At 43.4% G+C, this 17786-nt stretch overlaps 18 non-coding genes across 18 annotated transcripts; 14 read left to right on the top strand and 4 right to left on the bottom strand.

Annotated features, from left to right (window-relative positions):
• The first annotated feature begins 556 nt into the window (after positions 1-556).
• TRNAS-GCU (transfer RNA serine (anticodon GCU)) lies at positions 557-638 on the top strand. Its single transcript has one exon. It is a non-coding gene; the product is annotated as a tRNA-Ser (tRNA).
• Positions 639-1184: 546 nt separating this feature from the next.
• On the top strand, positions 1185-1256 carry TRNAT-CGU (transfer RNA threonine (anticodon CGU)). The gene has a single exon. It is a non-coding gene; the product is annotated as a tRNA-Thr (tRNA).
• Positions 1257-2744: 1488 nt separating this feature from the next.
• Positions 2745-2839, bottom strand: TRNAI-UAU (transfer RNA isoleucine (anticodon UAU)). Its single transcript has 2 exons — positions 2802-2839; positions 2745-2780 (listed from the first exon to the last, which is right to left on the bottom strand). It is a non-coding gene; the product is annotated as a tRNA-Ile (tRNA).
• Positions 2840-3861: 1022 nt separating this feature from the next.
• On the top strand, positions 3862-3933 carry TRNAT-UGU (transfer RNA threonine (anticodon UGU)). Its single transcript has one exon. It is a non-coding gene; the product is annotated as a tRNA-Thr (tRNA).
• A 689-nt stretch (positions 3934-4622) lies between these two features.
• On the top strand, positions 4623-4704 carry TRNAS-GCU (transfer RNA serine (anticodon GCU)). Its single transcript has one exon. It is a non-coding gene; the product is annotated as a tRNA-Ser (tRNA).
• A 546-nt stretch (positions 4705-5250) lies between these two features.
• TRNAT-CGU (transfer RNA threonine (anticodon CGU)) lies at positions 5251-5322 on the top strand. The gene has a single exon. It is a non-coding gene; the product is annotated as a tRNA-Thr (tRNA).
• Positions 5323-6810: 1488 nt separating this feature from the next.
• On the bottom strand, positions 6811-6905 carry TRNAI-UAU (transfer RNA isoleucine (anticodon UAU)). The gene is made up of 2 exons: positions 6868-6905; positions 6811-6846 (listed from the first exon to the last, which is right to left on the bottom strand). It is a non-coding gene; the product is annotated as a tRNA-Ile (tRNA).
• A 1022-nt stretch (positions 6906-7927) lies between these two features.
• Positions 7928-7999, top strand: TRNAT-UGU (transfer RNA threonine (anticodon UGU)). The gene has a single exon. It is a non-coding gene; the product is annotated as a tRNA-Thr (tRNA).
• Positions 8000-8686: 687 nt separating this feature from the next.
• Positions 8687-8768, top strand: TRNAS-GCU (transfer RNA serine (anticodon GCU)). Its single transcript has one exon. It is a non-coding gene; the product is annotated as a tRNA-Ser (tRNA).
• A 546-nt stretch (positions 8769-9314) lies between these two features.
• On the top strand, positions 9315-9386 carry TRNAT-CGU (transfer RNA threonine (anticodon CGU)). The gene has a single exon. It is a non-coding gene; the product is annotated as a tRNA-Thr (tRNA).
• A 1488-nt stretch (positions 9387-10874) lies between these two features.
• Positions 10875-10969, bottom strand: TRNAI-UAU (transfer RNA isoleucine (anticodon UAU)). The gene is made up of 2 exons: positions 10932-10969; positions 10875-10910 (listed from the first exon to the last, which is right to left on the bottom strand). It is a non-coding gene; the product is annotated as a tRNA-Ile (tRNA).
• Positions 10970-11991: 1022 nt separating this feature from the next.
• TRNAT-UGU (transfer RNA threonine (anticodon UGU)) lies at positions 11992-12063 on the top strand. The gene has a single exon. It is a non-coding gene; the product is annotated as a tRNA-Thr (tRNA).
• Positions 12064-12750: 687 nt separating this feature from the next.
• On the top strand, positions 12751-12832 carry TRNAS-GCU (transfer RNA serine (anticodon GCU)). Its single transcript has one exon. It is a non-coding gene; the product is annotated as a tRNA-Ser (tRNA).
• A 546-nt stretch (positions 12833-13378) lies between these two features.
• TRNAT-CGU (transfer RNA threonine (anticodon CGU)) lies at positions 13379-13450 on the top strand. The gene has a single exon. It is a non-coding gene; the product is annotated as a tRNA-Thr (tRNA).
• Positions 13451-14938: 1488 nt separating this feature from the next.
• Positions 14939-15033, bottom strand: TRNAI-UAU (transfer RNA isoleucine (anticodon UAU)). Its single transcript has 2 exons — positions 14996-15033; positions 14939-14974 (listed from the first exon to the last, which is right to left on the bottom strand). It is a non-coding gene; the product is annotated as a tRNA-Ile (tRNA).
• A 1022-nt stretch (positions 15034-16055) lies between these two features.
• TRNAT-UGU (transfer RNA threonine (anticodon UGU)) lies at positions 16056-16127 on the top strand. Its single transcript has one exon. It is a non-coding gene; the product is annotated as a tRNA-Thr (tRNA).
• Positions 16128-16814: 687 nt separating this feature from the next.
• Positions 16815-16896, top strand: TRNAS-GCU (transfer RNA serine (anticodon GCU)). The gene has a single exon. It is a non-coding gene; the product is annotated as a tRNA-Ser (tRNA).
• Positions 16897-17442: 546 nt separating this feature from the next.
• Positions 17443-17514, top strand: TRNAT-CGU (transfer RNA threonine (anticodon CGU)). Its single transcript has one exon. It is a non-coding gene; the product is annotated as a tRNA-Thr (tRNA).
• Positions 17515-17786: the final 272 nt, after the last annotated feature.

Below are 17786 nucleotides of genomic sequence, written 5' to 3'. Positions count from 1 at the left end.
AAGGTCGGCTTTCTGGACCTAATTTCTTCAAGAAAAAGACCTTGATAATTTTGTGATGACAGATGCAGATGATCACGGTGAAGCCCTTACTCTATTGAACAGTACAGCGGTTCTGGGTTGCACGCCTTTCTCTATTTTCAGGGACGTTGATGTGGCAAAATTTAATTGGAAAAGGGTTATTGCCATCACTCACTATTTAAATTCAATGACATCACAGGAAGCAGCAGCATCTGAACTTTGATCTTGGCTGGAAACGTTGAATGATGCCAAACACTGGGAAACTGGAGCTTGCGTTATGCTGGTTTTACTACTAATGGTGTGCCATACGGAAGCTCAAGCACCTTCCTCTGGATTAGTGTTGTGAACCCTCCAGGAGCTCTTGTTATATTTTTCTGAACTTCAACTTGATGTGTTTATCTATCAATGGCCGGGTAAGGAAGAACGAGTCAACGATCTTGTTTCTATTATGACAAACATGATCTATTTTTCACTGACTTTGCACCACCATTGTTTTATCTCTTCTTTAAGCATGGGATTCGAGCACCGTTCCCAAACAGACGAGGTGGCCGAGTGGTTAAGGCGATGGACTGCTAATCCATTGTGCTCTGCACGCGTGGGTTCGAATCCCACCTTCGTCGTATTTTTTCTTTATAGTCTGCATTTAAACATAGACCAAAGTCTTTCAACCTCCCTGTGAAAGACAGGAATGAGTACAGATATGGAAATAGAGATGTAAAAATAAGTTCATTGGTGCAGGCGGAGAATGAAATTAGTCAAAGACTTTCCTCGTAGGTTTCCATTCTTTACTATTATAGGAGCCAAAATCAGCGCAGTTAGTAAACTCCCAAGCTTACATCCCAAATTCTTTTTTCTTTTAGTTGTCTGCCTTTTACATGTTCCTTTTGCCATCATTCTGACCTGCTATCTAAACTCATGAACCTGTTCAGCATCCTACTCAATACATACATACCCGTAAAAGTACATACTCAAACGCATACCGACAATGTATCACCAACATAAGCACACACGCTTTCGCAAATCAGATGTATGATGACGTACTGAACACATGCAGAGATATACAGCCATTTTTACACAACCAGAAATTCATATACCTGGAGATCTACCTAGGTAAAAACCATGGTTTCTTTGCACTTTCTGTTGTTGGCTGTGAGCAAGCAGCAGGTGGCCTTGTAGCTCAGTGGCAGAGCACTGGTCTCGTAAACCATGGGTCATGAGTTCAAACCTCATCAGGGCCTCGGGCGGATTATTTTCAAAAAGCACGGGGAAGAGAAGCCAGAGTTGCACCATCTACAGAGAACCTTTTATGACGGGATGCATCCTCATAATTGAAGTCTTCCACAGAAGGAGTGAAATAGAGTTCGAGAGGAAGGCCTAATGTTTTCAGGCAAAGACTGACAAAAACCTTGCAATGTCGCATGTAGCTGCTTTGGTGAAAAGACTGTTCAAGTTCACAATGCAACGGAGGGGTGTTCCCCATCTCCATACAATCATCTCTTTGATAATGTAAACGTGCCAGGCGTGTTGAAAGACAAAGACAGACACAACCGCACATACCAGTTGAAGAAAGACAGCCAGCAAACACATTTGTATAGAGGTAAGCAAGCCTCAATTAGAGATGTGAGTCCCTCCGTTTCTGCGGGAGTCCACAAGTTTAATAAAAAATGAACACATATCTTTCATGTTCTAATGATTACCAATCTTTCTGATTAGCTCTGCATAGCTCCAATGGCTATGTGTGTGTGTGTGTGTGTGTGTGCCCGTGTGTGTAGGGGAAGGGGTCGGTAGATGTGTTCACGCAGAGCAAGTTGCATACATCGCCAACAGCCATTCTCTCCTGCTCCTGTGCATCCAGTTCGGAAGCGAACCCACCCAATTGTTCTATATGTCTGCTACCCTGACCGCATTCACACATCATTGGCTATTAGTATGCAGCTTGTGGGCGCTGTCAATGGGATATAAGCACCATTCCCCATGTCTGCAATAGCTAGACCAGATTCTGAGGTATGATGAGCAGGGGTCCAGGCACTTCGCCTGACGAACGCCGGGCTTAGCCCTGCCGGGCCTAGCCCTGAGGGGCCTAACTGGGCATGGCCCTGTGTAAGGTAGGGTGAGCAGGGGACCACTTGCAACTAACCTTCGGCACCAATCAGGCATGGAGAGGTCTGTGCAAATGCCCAGCCCTTTAGCAATCTCGATCTGCAAAACCTTCAACTCCTAATTCTCATGGCTCCCAGAAGCCCTAGCCCATATGCAAATGAGGCGAGTTCCTATCAGCATCCTTGTTCTGCTTGATTTTATCAAAGTGACTGCCTGATTAGTGAAAGGGTATTTATTCTCAGAGGTTTGCTTCAAAGGCGATAATGCAGTAAATAGACAACATTATTCTTTGTAAGTTGATATTGTCTCCTGGATCCTACTCCAGTAACCCTTTTTCTACCTTTACAAATGTCTTCCGTAAGTGGTGCTCAGCAGAAAATGGAGTATAATAACAGTTGACATTTTTTATTTTCTGTTCTATTTTCAAAAACCCTCCGTAGCTGTATTTAAAGCGCAAACACCCCATAAATAACTTGCAATGAGTATTCCATGTCTAAAAGGCAGAGGAGCTGTCATACAACATTAACTGACAATCAAGGAAACCTTGAGGTGAACCAAAAAATGTCCAGAACATTTATTGGTTCAATAATTCAGTTTTGAGGTGAATTAGTAAAAAGTTCCAAAGTTGCTCCAGGTGAGGCTTGAACTCACAACCTCGGCATTGCTCACTGCATGTACTGCTGTATAAGTACCGCGCGCTAACCGATTGCGCCACTGGAGCTGCTGTGTTTTGGTTTTCGACATGAAACTACACCCACAAACACACACACAAGTGTACAAAAGCACCCACAAGCTCTGGCATTGTCTTTTTAGCTGACACCAAATTATGGGTGCCTTGTAGTGCCCATATTGTGCCACTGGAGCTTACCTTTTAGCCTGATATACACTTTGCCACTGATGTTCAGCCAATGGTGCAGTCAAATGTCCCTTCTACATTTTTGTCATGCTGCAGGCAGTGCCACTGGAGCCAGCATGATGCTCTTCCTCATATTCAACACGTGTCAATTGAAACACCTCCCAATGTCATCTTGGCGATGCCTATAAACACCCCAGGACTTTGATGAATTTTTCTCAACAGCAAGTGAGGCAGTTTTCCTGCAAACGGCTGGATGTACCTCAACAAGGAACGCATTGTGGTTCTATTTTGAAGATGTTTGTGTTATTACCTGTAAAGACTTGAATGCCTAACATAATCCCTGTAGACGAGGTGGCCGAGTGGTTAAGGCGATGGACTGCTAATCTGCTGTACACGCGTGGTTTCGAATCCCACCTTTGTCGATTTTAACTTTTGAAATCTTTTTTAAACATCTGCATTGCTCTAAGCACCATTGCCATTGGCTTTCAAAGAACATACAGACAAAAGTGAAAATATGCATGTTAGTTGATTAAGAAGGACACAAACAAGGTTGTCGTGTTACTGGCAGGAATGCAATCTGCTGTGCTTGACTACCCTTTGAGCCAGAATCCGGATAGAAATTTAAAAAAGCAAAGGTAATATCCATATTGTCTCTCTGCTGCCATGTACATGTTTTTTTCAACTTTCACGCATCACATCTCCTCATTAGTCACCCTAAAATTGCACGGAATACGCACAAATTAGCTGCTCCTCAAAAAATCGGCCAGAAAAAAACAGGTCAAATCACAATCATATACATACATTCTCACACACCCTTCAAATATGTCTACCCAGTAAACATCATGTTGTGTGCTCGTTGTGTTGCTGTTATGCGTCGTAACCTGAGGGGCTCTGTAGCTCAGTGGCAGAGCACTGGTCTTGTAAACCAGGGGTCGTGAGTTCGATCCTCATCAGGGCCTCCAAATGGTAATTTTCTTGAACATTGTTGAATAGGAACTGATATTGCACATTGTACCTGTGCAACCTTTTACCAATGGATTCGGGCCTATAACAAAGCCACAAGCGCAAGGTGTCTGAATAGTCTGTGGGGAAGGTCGGCTTTCTGGACCTAATTTCTTCAAGAAAAAGACCTTGATAATTTTGTGATGACAGATGCAGATGATCACGGTGAAGCCCTTACTCTATTGAACAGTACAGCGGTTCTGGGTTGCACGCCTTTCTCTATTTTCAGGGACGTTGATGTGGCAAAATTTAATTGGAAAAGGGTTATTGCCATCACTCACTATTTAAATTCAATGACATCACAGGAAGCAGAGCAGCATCTGAACTTTGATCTTGGCTGGAAACGTTGAATGATGCCAAACACTGGGAAACTGGAGCTTGCGTTATGCTGGTTTTACTACTAATGGTGTGCCATACGGAAGCTCAAGCACCTTCCTCTGGATTAGTGTTGTGAACCCTCCAGGAGCTCTTGTTATATTTTTCTGAACTTCAACTTGATGTGTTTATCTATCAATGGCCGGGTAAGGAAGAACGAGTCAACGATCTTGTTTCTATTATGACAAACATGATCTATTTTTCACTGACTTTGCACCACCATTGTTTTATCTCTTCTTTAAGCATGGGATTCGAGCACCGTTCCCAAACAGACGAGGTGGCCGAGTGGTTAAGGCGATGGACTGCTAATCCATTGTGCTCTGCACGCGTGGGTTCGAATCCCACCTTCGTCGTATTTTTTCTTTATAGTCTGCATTTAAACATAGACCAAAGTCTTTCAACCTCCCTGTGAAAGACAGGAATGAGTACAGATATGGAAATAGAGATGTAAAAATAAGTTCATTGGTGCAGGCGGAGAATGAAATTAGTCAAAGACTTTCCTCGTAGGTTTCCATTCTTTACTATTATAGGAGCCAAAATCAGCGCAGTTAGTAAACTCCCAAGCTTACATCCCAAATTCTTTTTTCTTTTAGTTGTCTGCCTTTTACATGTTCCTTTTGCCATCATTCTGACCTGCTATCTAAACTCATGAACCTGTTCAGCATCCTACTCAATACATACATACCCGTAAAAGTACATACTCAAACGCATACCGACAATGTATCACCAACATAAGCACACACGCTTTCGCAAATCAGATGTATGATGACGTACTGAACACATGCAGAGATATACAGCCATTTTTACACAACCAGAAATTCATATACCTGGAGATCTACCTAGGTAAAAACCATGGTTTCTTTGCACTTTCTGTTGTTGGCTGTGAGCAAGCAGCAGGTGGCCTTGTAGCTCAGTGGCAGAGCACTGGTCTCGTAAACCATGGGTCATGAGTTCAAACCTCATCAGGGCCTCGGGCGGATTATTTTCAAAAAGCACGGGGAAGAGAAGCCAGAGTTGCACCATCTACAGAGAACCTTTTATGACGGGATGCATCCTCATAATTGAAGTCTTCCACAGAAAGAGTGAAATAGAGTTCGAGAGGAAGGCCTAATGTTTTCAGGCAAAGACTGACAAAAACCTTGCAATGTCGCATGTAGCTGCTTTGGTGAAAAGACTGTTCAAGTTCACAATGCAACGGAGGGGTGTTCCCCATCTCCATACAATCATCTCTTTGATAATGTAAACGTGCCAGGCGTGTTGAAAGACAAAGACAGACACAACCGCACATACCAGTTGAAGAAAGACAGCCAGCAAACACATTTGTATAGAGGTAAGCAAGCCTCAATTAGAGATGTGAGTCCCTCCGTTTCTGCGGGAGTCCACAAGTTTAATAAAAAATGAACACATATCTTTCATGTTCTAATGATTACCAATCTTTCTGATTAGCTCTGCATAGCTCCAATGGCTATGTGTGTGTGTGTGTGTGTGTGTGCCCGTGTGTGTAGGGGAAGGGGTCGGTAGATGTGTTCACGCAGAGCAAGTTGCATACATCGCCAACAGCCATTCTCTCCTGCTCCTGTGCATCCAGTTCGGAAGCGAACCCACCCAATTGTTCTATATGTCTGCTACCCTGACCGCATTCACACATCATTGGCTATTAGTATGCAGCTTGTGGGCGCTGTCAATGGGATATAAGCACCATTCCCCATGTCTGCAATAGCTAGACCAGATTCTGAGGTATGATGAGCAGGGGTCCAGGCACTTCGCCTGACGAACGCCGGGCTTAGCCCTGCCGGGCCTAGCCCTGAGGGGCCTAACTGGGCATGGCCCTGTGTAAGGTAGGGTGAGCAGGGGACCACTTGCAACTAACCTTCGGCACCAATCAGGCATGGAGAGGTCTGTGCAAATGCCCAGCCCTTTAGCAATCTCGATCTGCAAAACCTTCAACTCCTAATTCTCATGGCTCCCAGAAGCCCTAGCCCATATGCAAATGAGGCGAGTTCCTATCAGCATCCTTGTTCTGCTTGATTTTATCAAAGTGACTGCCTGATTAGTGAAAGGGTATTTATTCTCAGAGGTTTGCTTCAAAGGCGATAATGCAGTAAATAGACAACATTATTCTTTGTAAGTTGATATTGTCTCCTGGATCCTACTCCAGTAACCCTTTTTCTACCTTTACAAATGTCTTCCGTAAGTGGTGCTCAGCAGAAAATGGAGTATAATAACAGTTGACATTTTTTATTTTCTGTTCTATTTTCAAAAACCCTCCGTAGCTGTATTTAAAGCGCAAACACCCCATAAATAACTTGCAATGAGTATTCCATGTCTAAAAGGCAGAGGAGCTGTCATACAACATTAACTGACAATCAAGGAAACCTTGAGGTGAACCAAAAAATGTCCAGAACATTTATTGGTTCAATAATTCAGTTTTGAGGTGAATTAGTAAAAAGTTCCAAAGTTGCTCCAGGTGAGGCTTGAACTCACAACCTCGGCATTGCTCACTGCATGTACTGCTGTATAAGTACCGCGCGCTAACCGATTGCGCCACTGGAGCTGCTGTGTTTTGGTTTTCGACATGAAACTACACCCACAAACACACACACAAGTGTACAAAAGCACCCACAAGCTCTGGCATTGTCTTTTTAGCTGACACCAAATTATGGGTGCCTTGTAGTGCCCATATTGTGCCACTGGAGCTTACCTTTTAGCCTGATATACACTTTGCCACTGATGTTCAGCCAATGGTGCAGTCAAATGTCCCTTCTACATTTTTGTCATGCTGCAGGCAGTGCCACTGGAGCCAGCATGATGCTCTTCCTCATATTCAACACGTGTCAATTGAAACACCTCCCAATGTCATCTTGGCGATGCCTATAAACACCCCAGGACTTTGATGAATTTTTCTCAACAGCAAGTGAGGCAGTTTTCCTGCAAACGGCTGGATGTACCTCAACAAGGAACGCATTGTGGTTCTATTTTGAAGATGTTTGTGTTATTACCTGTAAAGACTTGAATGCCTAACATAATCCCTGTAGACGAGGTGGCCGAGTGGTTAAGGCGATGGACTGCTAATCTGCTGTACACGCGTGGTTTCGAATCCCACCTTTGTCGATTTTAACTTTTGAAATCTTTTTTAAACATCTGCATTGCTCTAAGCACCATTGCCATTGGCTTTCAAAGAACATACAGACAAAAGTGAAAATATGCATGTTAGTTGATTAAGAAGGACACAAACAAGGTTGTCGTGTTACTGGCAGGAATGCAATCTGCTGTGCTTGACTACCCTTTGAGCCAGAATCCGGATAGAAATTTAAAAAAGCAAAGGTAATATCCATATTGTCTCTCTGCTGCCATGTACATGTTTTTTTCAACTTTCACGCATCACATCTCCTCATTAGTCACCCTAAAATTGCACGGAATACGCACAAATTAGCTGCTCCTCAAAAAATCGGCCAGAAAAAAACAGGTCAAATCACAATCATATACATACATTCTCACACACCCTTCAAATATGTCTACCCAGTAAACATCATGTTGTGTGCTCGTTGTGTTGCTGTTATGCGTCGTAACCTGAGGGGCTCTGTAGCTCAGTGGCAGAGCACTGGTCTTGTAAACCAGGGGTCGTGATTTCGATCCTCATCAGGGCCTCCAAATGGTAATTTTCTTGAACATTGTTGAATAGGAACTGATATTGCACATTGTACCTGTGCAACCTTTTACCAATGGATTCGGGCCTATAACAAAGCCACAAGCGCAAGGTGTCTGAATAGTCTGTGGGGAAGGTCGGCTTTCTGGACCTAATTTCTTCAAGAAAAAGACCTTGATAATTTTGTGATGACAGATGCAGATGATCACGGTGAAGCCCTTACTCTATTGAACAGTACAGCGGTTCTGGGTTGCACGCCTTTCTCTATTTTCAGGGACGTTGATGTGGCAAAATTTAATTGGAAAAGGGTTATTGCCATCACTCACTATTTAAATTCAATGACATCACAGGAAGCAGCAGCATCTGAACTTTGATCTTGGCTGGAAACGTTGAATGATGCCAAACACTGGGAAACTGGAGCTTGCGTTATGCTGGTTTTACTACTAATGGTGTGCCATACGGAAGCTCAAGCACCTTCCTCTGGATTAGTGTTGTGAACCCTCCAGGAGCTCTAGTTATATTTTTCTGAACTTCAACTTGATGTGTTTATCTATCAATGGCCGGGTAAGGAAGAACGAGTCAACGATCTTGTTTCTATTATGACAAACATGATCTATTTTTCACTGACTTTGCACCACCATTGTTTTATCTCTTCTTTAAGCATGGGATTCGAGCACCGTCCCCAAACAGACGAGGTGGCCGAGTGGTTAAGGCGATGGACTGCTAATCCATTGTGCTCTGCACGCGTGGGTTCGAATCCCACCTTCGTCGTATTTTTTCTTTATAGTCTGCATTTAAACATAGACCAAAGTCTTTCAACCTCCCTGTGAAAGACAGGAATGAGTACAGATATGGAAATAGAGATGTAAAAATAAGTTCATTGGTGCAGGCGGAGAATGAAATTAGTCAAAGACTTTCCTCGTAGGTTTCCATTCTTTACTATTATAGGAGCCAAAATCAGCGCAGTTAGTAAACTCCCAAGCTTACATCCCAAATTCTTTTTTCTTTTAGTTGTCTGCCTTTTACATGTTCCTTTTGCCATCATTCTGACCTGCTATCTAAACTCATGAACCTGTTCAGCATCCTACTCAATACATACATACCCGTAAAAGTACATACTCAAACGCATACCGACAATGTATCACCAACATAAGCACACACGCTTTCGCAAATCAGATGTATGATGACGTACTGAACACATGCAGAGATATACAGCCATTTTTACACAACCAGAAATTCATATACCTGGAGATCTACCTAGGTAAAAACCATGGTTTCTTTGCACTTTCTGTTGTTGGCTGTGAGCAAGCAGCAGGTGGCCTTGTAGCTCAGTGGCAGAGCACTGGTCTCGTAAACCAGGGGTCATGAGTTCAAACCTCATCAGGGCCTCGGGCGGATTATTTTCAAAAAGCACGGGGAAGAGAAGCCAGAGTTGCACCATCTACAGAGAACCTTTTATGACGGGATGCATCCTCATAATTGAAGTCTTCCACAGAAGGAGTGAAATAGAGTTCGAGAGGAAGGCCTAATGTTTTCAGGCAAAGACTGACAAAAACCTTGCAATGTCGCATGTAGCTGCTTTGGTGAAAAGACTGTTCAAGTTCACAATGCAACGGAGGGGTGTTCCCCATCTCCATACAATCATCTCTTTGATAATGTAAACGTGCCAGGCGTGTTGAAAGACAAAGACAGACACAACCGCACATACCAGTTGAAGAAAGACAGCCAGCAAACACATTTGTATAGAGGTAAGCAAGCCTCAATTAGAGATGTGAGTCCCTCCGTTTCTGCGGGAGTCCACAAGTTTAATAAAAAATGAACACATATCTTTCATGTTCTAATGATTACCAATCTTTCTGATTAGCTCTGCATAGCTCCAATGGCTATGTGTGTGTGTGTGTGTGTATGTGCCCGTGTGTGTAGGGGAAGGGGTCGGTAGATGTGTTCACGCAGAGCAAGTTGCATACATCGCCAACAGCCATTCTCTCCTGCTCCTGTGCATCCAGTTCGGAAGCGAACCCACCCAATTGTTCTATATGTCTGCTACCCTGACCGCATTCACACATCATTGGCTATTAGTATGCAGCTTGTGGGCGCTGTCAATGGGATATAAGCACCATTCCCCATGTCTGCAATAGCTAGACCAGATTCTGAGGTATGATGAGCAGGGGTCCAGGCACTTCGCCTGACGAACGCCGGGCTTAGCCCTGCCGGGCCTAGCCCTGAGGGGCCTAACTGGGCATGGCCCTGTGTAAGGTAGGGTGAGCAGGGGACCACTTGCAACTAACCTTCGGCACCAATCAGGCATGGAGAGGTCTGTGCAAATGCCCAGCCCTTTAGCAATCTCGATCTGCAAAACCTTCAACTCCTAATTCTCATGGCTCCCAGAAGCCCTAGCCCATATGCAAATGAGGCGAGTTCCTATCAGCATCCTTGTTCTGCTTGATTTTATCAAAGTGACTGCCTGATTAGTGAAAGGGTATTTATTCTCAGAGGTTTGCTTCAAAGGCGATAATGCAGTAAATAGACAACATTATTCTTTGTAAGTTGATATTGTCTCCTGGATCCTACTCCAGTAACCCTTTTTCTACCTTTACAAATGTCTTCCGTAAGTGGTGCTCAGCAGAAAATGGAGTATAATAACAGTTGACATTTTTTATTTTCTGTTCTATTTTCAAAAACCCTCCGTAGCTGTATTTAAAGCGCAAACACCCCATAAATAACTTGCAATGAGTATTCCATGTCTAAAAGGCAGAGGAGCTGTCATACAACATTAACTGACAATCAAGGAAACCTTGAGGTGAACCAAAAAATGTCCAGAACATTTATTGGTTCAATAATTCAGTTTTGAGGTGAATTAGTAAAAAGTTCCAAAGTTGCTCCAGGTGAGGCTTGAACTCACAACCTCGGCATTGCTCACTGCATGTACTGCTGTATAAGTACCGCGCGCTAACCGATTGCGCCACTGGAGCTGCTGTGTTTTGGTTTTCGACATGAAACTACACCCACAAACACACACACAAGTGTACAAAAGCACCCACAAGCTCTGGCATTGTCTTTTTAGCTGACACCAAATTATGGGTGCCTTGTAGTGCCCATATTGTGCCACTGGAGCTTACCTTTTAGCCTGATATACACTTTGCCACTGATGTTCAGCCAATGGTGCAGTCAAATGTCCCTTCTACATTTTTGTCATGCTGCAGGCAGTGCCACTGGAGCCAGCATGATGCTCTTCCTCATATTCAACACGTGTCAATTGAAACACCTCCCAATGTCATCTTGGCGATGCCTATAAACACCCCAGGACTTTGATGAATTTTTCTCAACAGCAAGTGAGGCAGTTTTCCTGCAAACGGCTGGATGTACCTCAACAAGGAACGCATTGTGGTTCTATTTTGAAGATGTTTGTGTTATTACCTGTAAAGACTTGAATGCCTAACATAATCCCTGTAGACGAGGTGGCCGAGTGGTTAAGGCGATGGACTGCTAATCTGCTGTACACGCGTGGTTTCGAATCCCACCTTTGTCGATTTTAACTTTTGAAATCTTTTTTAAACATCTGCATTGCTCTAAGCACCATTGCCATTGGCTTTCAAAGAACATACAGACAAAAGTGAAAATATGCATGTTAGTTGATTAAGAAGGACACAAACAAGGTTGTCGTGTTACTGGCAGGAATGCAATCTGCTGTGCTTGACTACCCTTTGAGCCAGAATCCGGATAGAAATTTAAAAAAGCAAAGGTAATATCCATATTGTCTCTCTGCTGCCATGTACATGTTTTTTTCAACTTTCACGCATCACATCTCCTCATTAGTCACCCTAAAATTGCACGGAATACGCACAAATTAGCTGCTCCTCAAAAAATCGGCCAGAAAAAAACAGGTCAAATCACAATCATATACATACATTCTCACACACCCTTCAAATATGTCTACCCAGTAAACATCATGTTGTGTGCTCGTTGTGTTGCTGTTATGCGTCGTAACCTGAGGGGCTCTGTAGCTCAGTGGCAGAGCACTGGTCTTGTAAACCAGGGGTCGTGAGTTCGATCCTCATCAGGGCCTCCAAATGGTAATTTTCTTGAACATTGTTGAATAGGAACTGATATTGCACATTGTACCTGTGCAACCTTTTACCAATGGATTCGGGCCTATAACAAAGCCACAAGCGCAAGGTGTCTGAATAGTCTGTGGGGAAGGTCGGCTTTCTGGACCTAATTTCTTCAAGAAAAAGACCTTGATAATTTTGTGATGACAGATGCAGATGATCACGGTGAAGCCCTTACTCTATTGAACAGTACAGCGGTTCTGGGTTGCACGCCTTTCTCTATTTTCAGGGACGTTGATGTGGCAAAATTTAATTGGAAAAGGGTTATTGCCATCACTCACTATTTAAATTCAATGACATCACAGGAAGCAGCAGCATCTGAACTTTGATCTTGGCTGGAAACGTTGAATGATGCCAAACACTGGGAAACTGGAGCTTGCGTTATGCTGGTTTTACTACTAATGGTGTGCCATACGGAAGCTCAAGCACCTTCCTCTGGATTAGTGTTGTGAACCCTCCAGGAGCTCTTGTTATATTTTTCTGAACTTCAACTTGATGTGTTTATCTATCAATGGCCGGGTAAGGAAGAACGAGTCAACGATCTTGTTTCTATTATGACAAACATGATCTATTTTTCACTGACTTTGCACCACCATTGTTTTATCTCTTCTTTAAGCATGGGATTCGAGCACTGTTCCCAAACAGACGAGGTGGCCGAGTGGTTAAGGCGATGGACTGCTAATCCATTGTGCTCTGCACGCGTGGGTTCGAATCCCACCTTCGTCGTATTTTTTCTTTATAGTCTGCATTTAAACATAGACCAAAGTCTTTCAACCTCCCTGTGAAAGACAGGAATGAGTACAGATATGGAAATAGAGATGTAAAAATAAGTTCATTGGTGCAGGCGGAGAATGAAATTAGTCAAAGACTTTCCTCGTAGGTTTCCATTCTTTACTATTATAGGAGCCAAAATCAGCGCAGTTAGTAAACTCCCAAGCTTACATCCCAAATTCTTTTTTCTTTTAGTTGTCTGCCTTTTACATGTTCCTTTTGCCATCATTCTGACCTGCTATCTAAACTCATGAACCTGTTCAGCATCCTACTCAATACATACATACCCGTAAAAGTACATACTCAAACGCATACCGACAATGTATCACCAACATAAGCACACACGCTTTCGCAAATCAGATGTATGATGACGTACTGAACACATGCAGAGATATACAGCCATTTTTACACAACCAGAAATTCATATACCTGGAGATCTACCTAGGTAAAAACCATGGTTTCTTTGCACTTTCTGTTGTTGGCTGTGAGCAAGCAGCAGGTGGCCTTGTAGCTCAGTGGCAGAGCACTGGTCTCGTAAACCAGGGGTCATGAGTTCAAACCTCATCAGGGCCTTGGGCGGATTATTTTCAAAAAGCACGGGGAAGAGAAGCCAGAGTTGCACCATCTACAGAGAACCTTTTATGACGGGATGCATCCTCATAATTGAAGTCTTCCACAGAAGGAGTGAAATAGAGTTCGAGAGGAAGGCCTAATGTTTTCAGGCAAAGACTGACAAAAACCTTGCAATGTCGCATGTAGCTGCTTTGGTGAAAAGACTGTTCAAGTTCACAATGCAACGGAGGGGTGTTCCCCATCTCCATACAATCATCTCTTTGATAATGTAAACGTGCCAGGCGTGTTGAAAGACAAAGACAGACACAACCGCACATACCAGTTGAAGAAAGACAGCCAGCAAACACATTTGTATAGAGGTAAGCAAGCCTCAATTAGAGATGTGAGTCCCTCCGTTTCTGCGGGAGTCCACAAGTTTAATAAAAAATGAACACATATCTTTCATGTTCTAATGATTACCAATCTTTCTGATTAGCTCTGCATAGCTCCAATGGCTATGTGTGTGTGTGTGTGTGTATGTGCCCGTGTGTGTAGGGGAAGGGGTCGGTAGATGTGTTCACGCAGAGCAAGTTGCATACATCGCCAACAGCCATTCTCTCCTGCTCCTGTGCATCCAGTTCGGAAGCGAACCCACCCAATTGTTCTATATGTCTGCTACCCTGACCGCATTCACACATCATTGGCTATTAGTATGCAGCTTGTGGGCGCTGTCAATGGGATATAAGCACCATTCCCCATGTCTGCAATAGCTAGACCAGATTCTGAGGTATGATGAGCAGGGGTCCAGGCACTTCGCCTGACGAACGCCGGGCTTAGCCCTGCCGGGCCTAGCCCTGAGGGGCCTAACTGGGCATGGCCCTGTGTAAGGTAGGGTGAGCAGGGGACCACTTGCAACTAACCTTCGGCACCAATCAGGCATGGAGAGGTCTGTGCAAATGCCCAGCTCTTTAGCAATCTCGATCTGCAAAACCTTCAACTCCTAATTCTCATGGCTCCCAGAAGCCCTAGCCCATATGCAAATGAGGCGAGTTCCTATCAGCATCCTTGTTCTGCTTGATTTTATCAAAGTGACTGCCTGATTAGTGAAAGGGTATTTATTCTCAGAGGTTTGCTTCAAAGGCGATAATGCAGTAAATAGACAACATTATTCTTTGTAAGTTGATATTGTCTCCTGGATCCTACTCCAGTAACCCTTTTTCTACCTTTACAAATGTCTTCCGTAAGTGGTGCTCAGCAGAAAATGGAGTATAATAACAGTTGACATTTTTTATTTTCTGTTCTATTTTCAAAAACCCTCCGTAGCTGTATTTAAAGCGCAAACACCCCATAAATAACTTGCAATGAGTATTCCATGTCTAAAAGGCAGAGGAGCTGTCATACAACATTAACTGACAATCAAGGAAACCTTGAGGTGAACCAAAAAATGTCCAGAACATTTATTGGTTCAATAATTCAGTTTTGAGGTGAATTAGTAAAAAGTTCCAAAGTTGCTCCAGGTGAGGCTTGAACTCACAACCTCGGCATTGCTCACTGCATGTACTGCTGTATAAGTACCGCGCGCTAACCGATTGCGCCACTGGAGCTGCTGTGTTTTGGTTTTCGACATGAAACTACACCCACAAACACACACACAAGTGTACAAAAGCACCCACAAGCTCTGGCATTGTCTTTTTAGCTGACACCAAATTATGGGTGCCTTGTAGTGCCCATATTGTGCCACTGGAGCTTACCTTTTAGCCTGATATACACTTTGCCACTGATGTTCAGCCAATGGTGCAGTCAAATGTCCCTTCTACATTTTTGTCATGCTGCAGGCAGTGCCACTGGAGCCAGCATGATGCTCTTCCTCATATTCAACACGTGTCAATTGAAACACCTCCCAATGTCATCTTGGCGATGCCTATAAACACCCCAGGACTTTGATGAATTTTTCTCAACAGCAAGTGAGGCAGTTTTCCTGCAAACGGCTGGATGTACCTCAACAAGGAACGCATTGTGGTTCTATTTTGAAGATGTTTGTGTTATTACCTGTAAAGACTTGAATGCCTAACATAATCCCTGTAGACGAGGTGGCCGAGTGGTTAAGGCGATGGACTGCTAATCTGCTGTACACGCGTGGTTTCGAATCCCACCTTTGTCGATTTTAACTTTTGAAATCTTTTTTAAACATCTGCATTGCTCTAAGCACCATTGCCATTGGCTTTCAAAGAACATACAGACAAAAGTGAAAATATGCATGTTAGTTGATTAAGAAGGACACAAACAAGGTTGTCGTGTTACTGGCAGGAATGCAATCTGCTGTGCTTGACTACCCTTTGAGCCAGAATCCGGATAGAAATTTAAAAAAGCAAAGGTAATATCCATATTGTCTCTCTGCTGCCATGTACATGTTTTTTTCAACTTTCACGCATCACATCTCCTCATTAGTCACCCTAAAATTGCACGGAATACGCACAAATTAGCTGCTCCTCAAAAAATCGGCCAGAAAAAAACAGGTCAAATCACAATCATATACATACATTCTCACACACCCTTCAAATGTGTCTACCCAGTAAACATCATGTTGTGTGCTCGTTGTGTTGCTGTTATGCGACGTAACCTGAGGGGCTCTGTAGCTCAGTGGCAGAGCACTGGTCTTGTAAACCAGGGGTCGTGAGTTCGATCCTCATCAGGGCCTCCAAATGGTAATTTTCTTGAACATTGTTGAATAGGAACTGATATTGCACATTGTACCTGTGCAACCTTTTACCAATGGATTCGGGCCTATAACAAAGCCACAAGCGCAAGGTGTCTGAATAGTCTGTGGGGAAGGTTGGCTTTCTGGACCTAATTTCTTCAAGAAAAAGACCTTGATAATTTTGTGATGACAGATGCAGATGATCACGGTGAAGCCCTTACTCTATTGAACAGTACAGCGGTTCTGGGTTGCACGCCTTTCTCTATTTTCAGGGACGTTGATGTGGCAAAATTTAATTGGAAAAGGGTTATTGCCATCACTCACTATTTAAATTCAATGACATCACAGGAAGCAGCAGCATCTGAACTTTGATCTTGGCTGGAAACGTTGAATGATGCCAAACACTGGGAAACTGGAGCTTGCGTTATGCTGGTTTTACTACTAATGGTGTGCCATACGGAAGCTCAAGCACCTTCCTCTGGATTAGTGTTGTGAACCCTCCAGGAGCTCTAGTTATATTTTTCTGAACTTCAACTTGATGTGTTTATCTATCAATGGCCGGGTAAGGAAGAACGAGCCAACGATCTTGTTTCTATTATGACAAACATGATCTATTTTTCACTGACTTTGCACCACCATTGTTTTATCTCTTCTTTAAGCATGGGATTCGAGCACCGTTTCCAAACAGACGAGGTGGCCGAGTGGTTAAGGCGATGGACTGCTAATCCATTGTGCTCTGCACGCGTGGGTTCGAATCCCACCTTCGTCGTATTTTTTCTTTATAGTCTGCATTTAAACATAGACCAAAGTCTTTCAACCTCCCTGTGAAAGACAGGAATGAGTACAGATATGGAAATAGAGATGTAAAAATAAGTTCATTGGTGCAGGCGGAGAATGAAATTAGTCAAAGACTTTCCTCGTAGGTTTCCATTCTTTACTATTATAGGAGCCAAAATCAGCGCAGTTAGTAAACTCCCAAGCTTACATCCCAAATTCTTTTTTCTTTTAGTTGTCTGCCTTTTACATGTTCCTTTTGCCATCATTCTGACCTGCTATCTAAACTCATGAACCTGTTCAGCATCCTACTCAATACATACATACCCGTAAAAGTACATACTCAAACGCATACCGACAATGTATCACCAACATAAGCACACACGCTTTCGCAAATCAGATGTATGATGACGTACTGAACACATGCAGAGATATACAGCCATTTTTACACAACCAGAAATTCATATACCTGGAGATCTACCTAGGTAAAAACCATGGTTTCTTTGCACTTTCTGTTGTTGGCTGTGAGCAAGCAGCAGGTGTCCTTGTAGCTCAGTGGCAGAGCACTGGTCTCGTAAACCAGGGGTCATGAGTTCAAACCTCATCAGGGCCTTGGGCGGATTATTTTCAAAAAGCACGGGGAAGAGAAGCCAGAGTTGCACCATCTACAGAGAACCTTTTATGACGGGATGCATCCTCATAATTGAAGTCTTCCACAGAAGGAGTGAAATAGAGTTCGAGAGGAAGGCCTAATGTTTTCAGGCAAAGACTGACAAAAACCTTGCAATGTCGCATGTAGCTGCTTTGGTGAAAAGACTGTTCAAGTTCACAATGCAACGGAGGGGTGTTCCCCATCTCCATACAATCATCTCTTTGATAATGTAA

Source organism: Ambystoma mexicanum, unplaced genomic scaffold (assembly GCF_040938575.1).
Source record: "Ambystoma mexicanum isolate Mex_15411 unplaced genomic scaffold, UKY_AmexF1_1 Mex_scaf46, whole genome shotgun sequence".
Classification (NCBI taxonomy): Eukaryota; Metazoa; Chordata; class Amphibia; order Caudata; family Ambystomatidae; genus Ambystoma; species Ambystoma mexicanum.
This window is presented reverse-complemented; position numbering and strand designations above follow the sequence as displayed.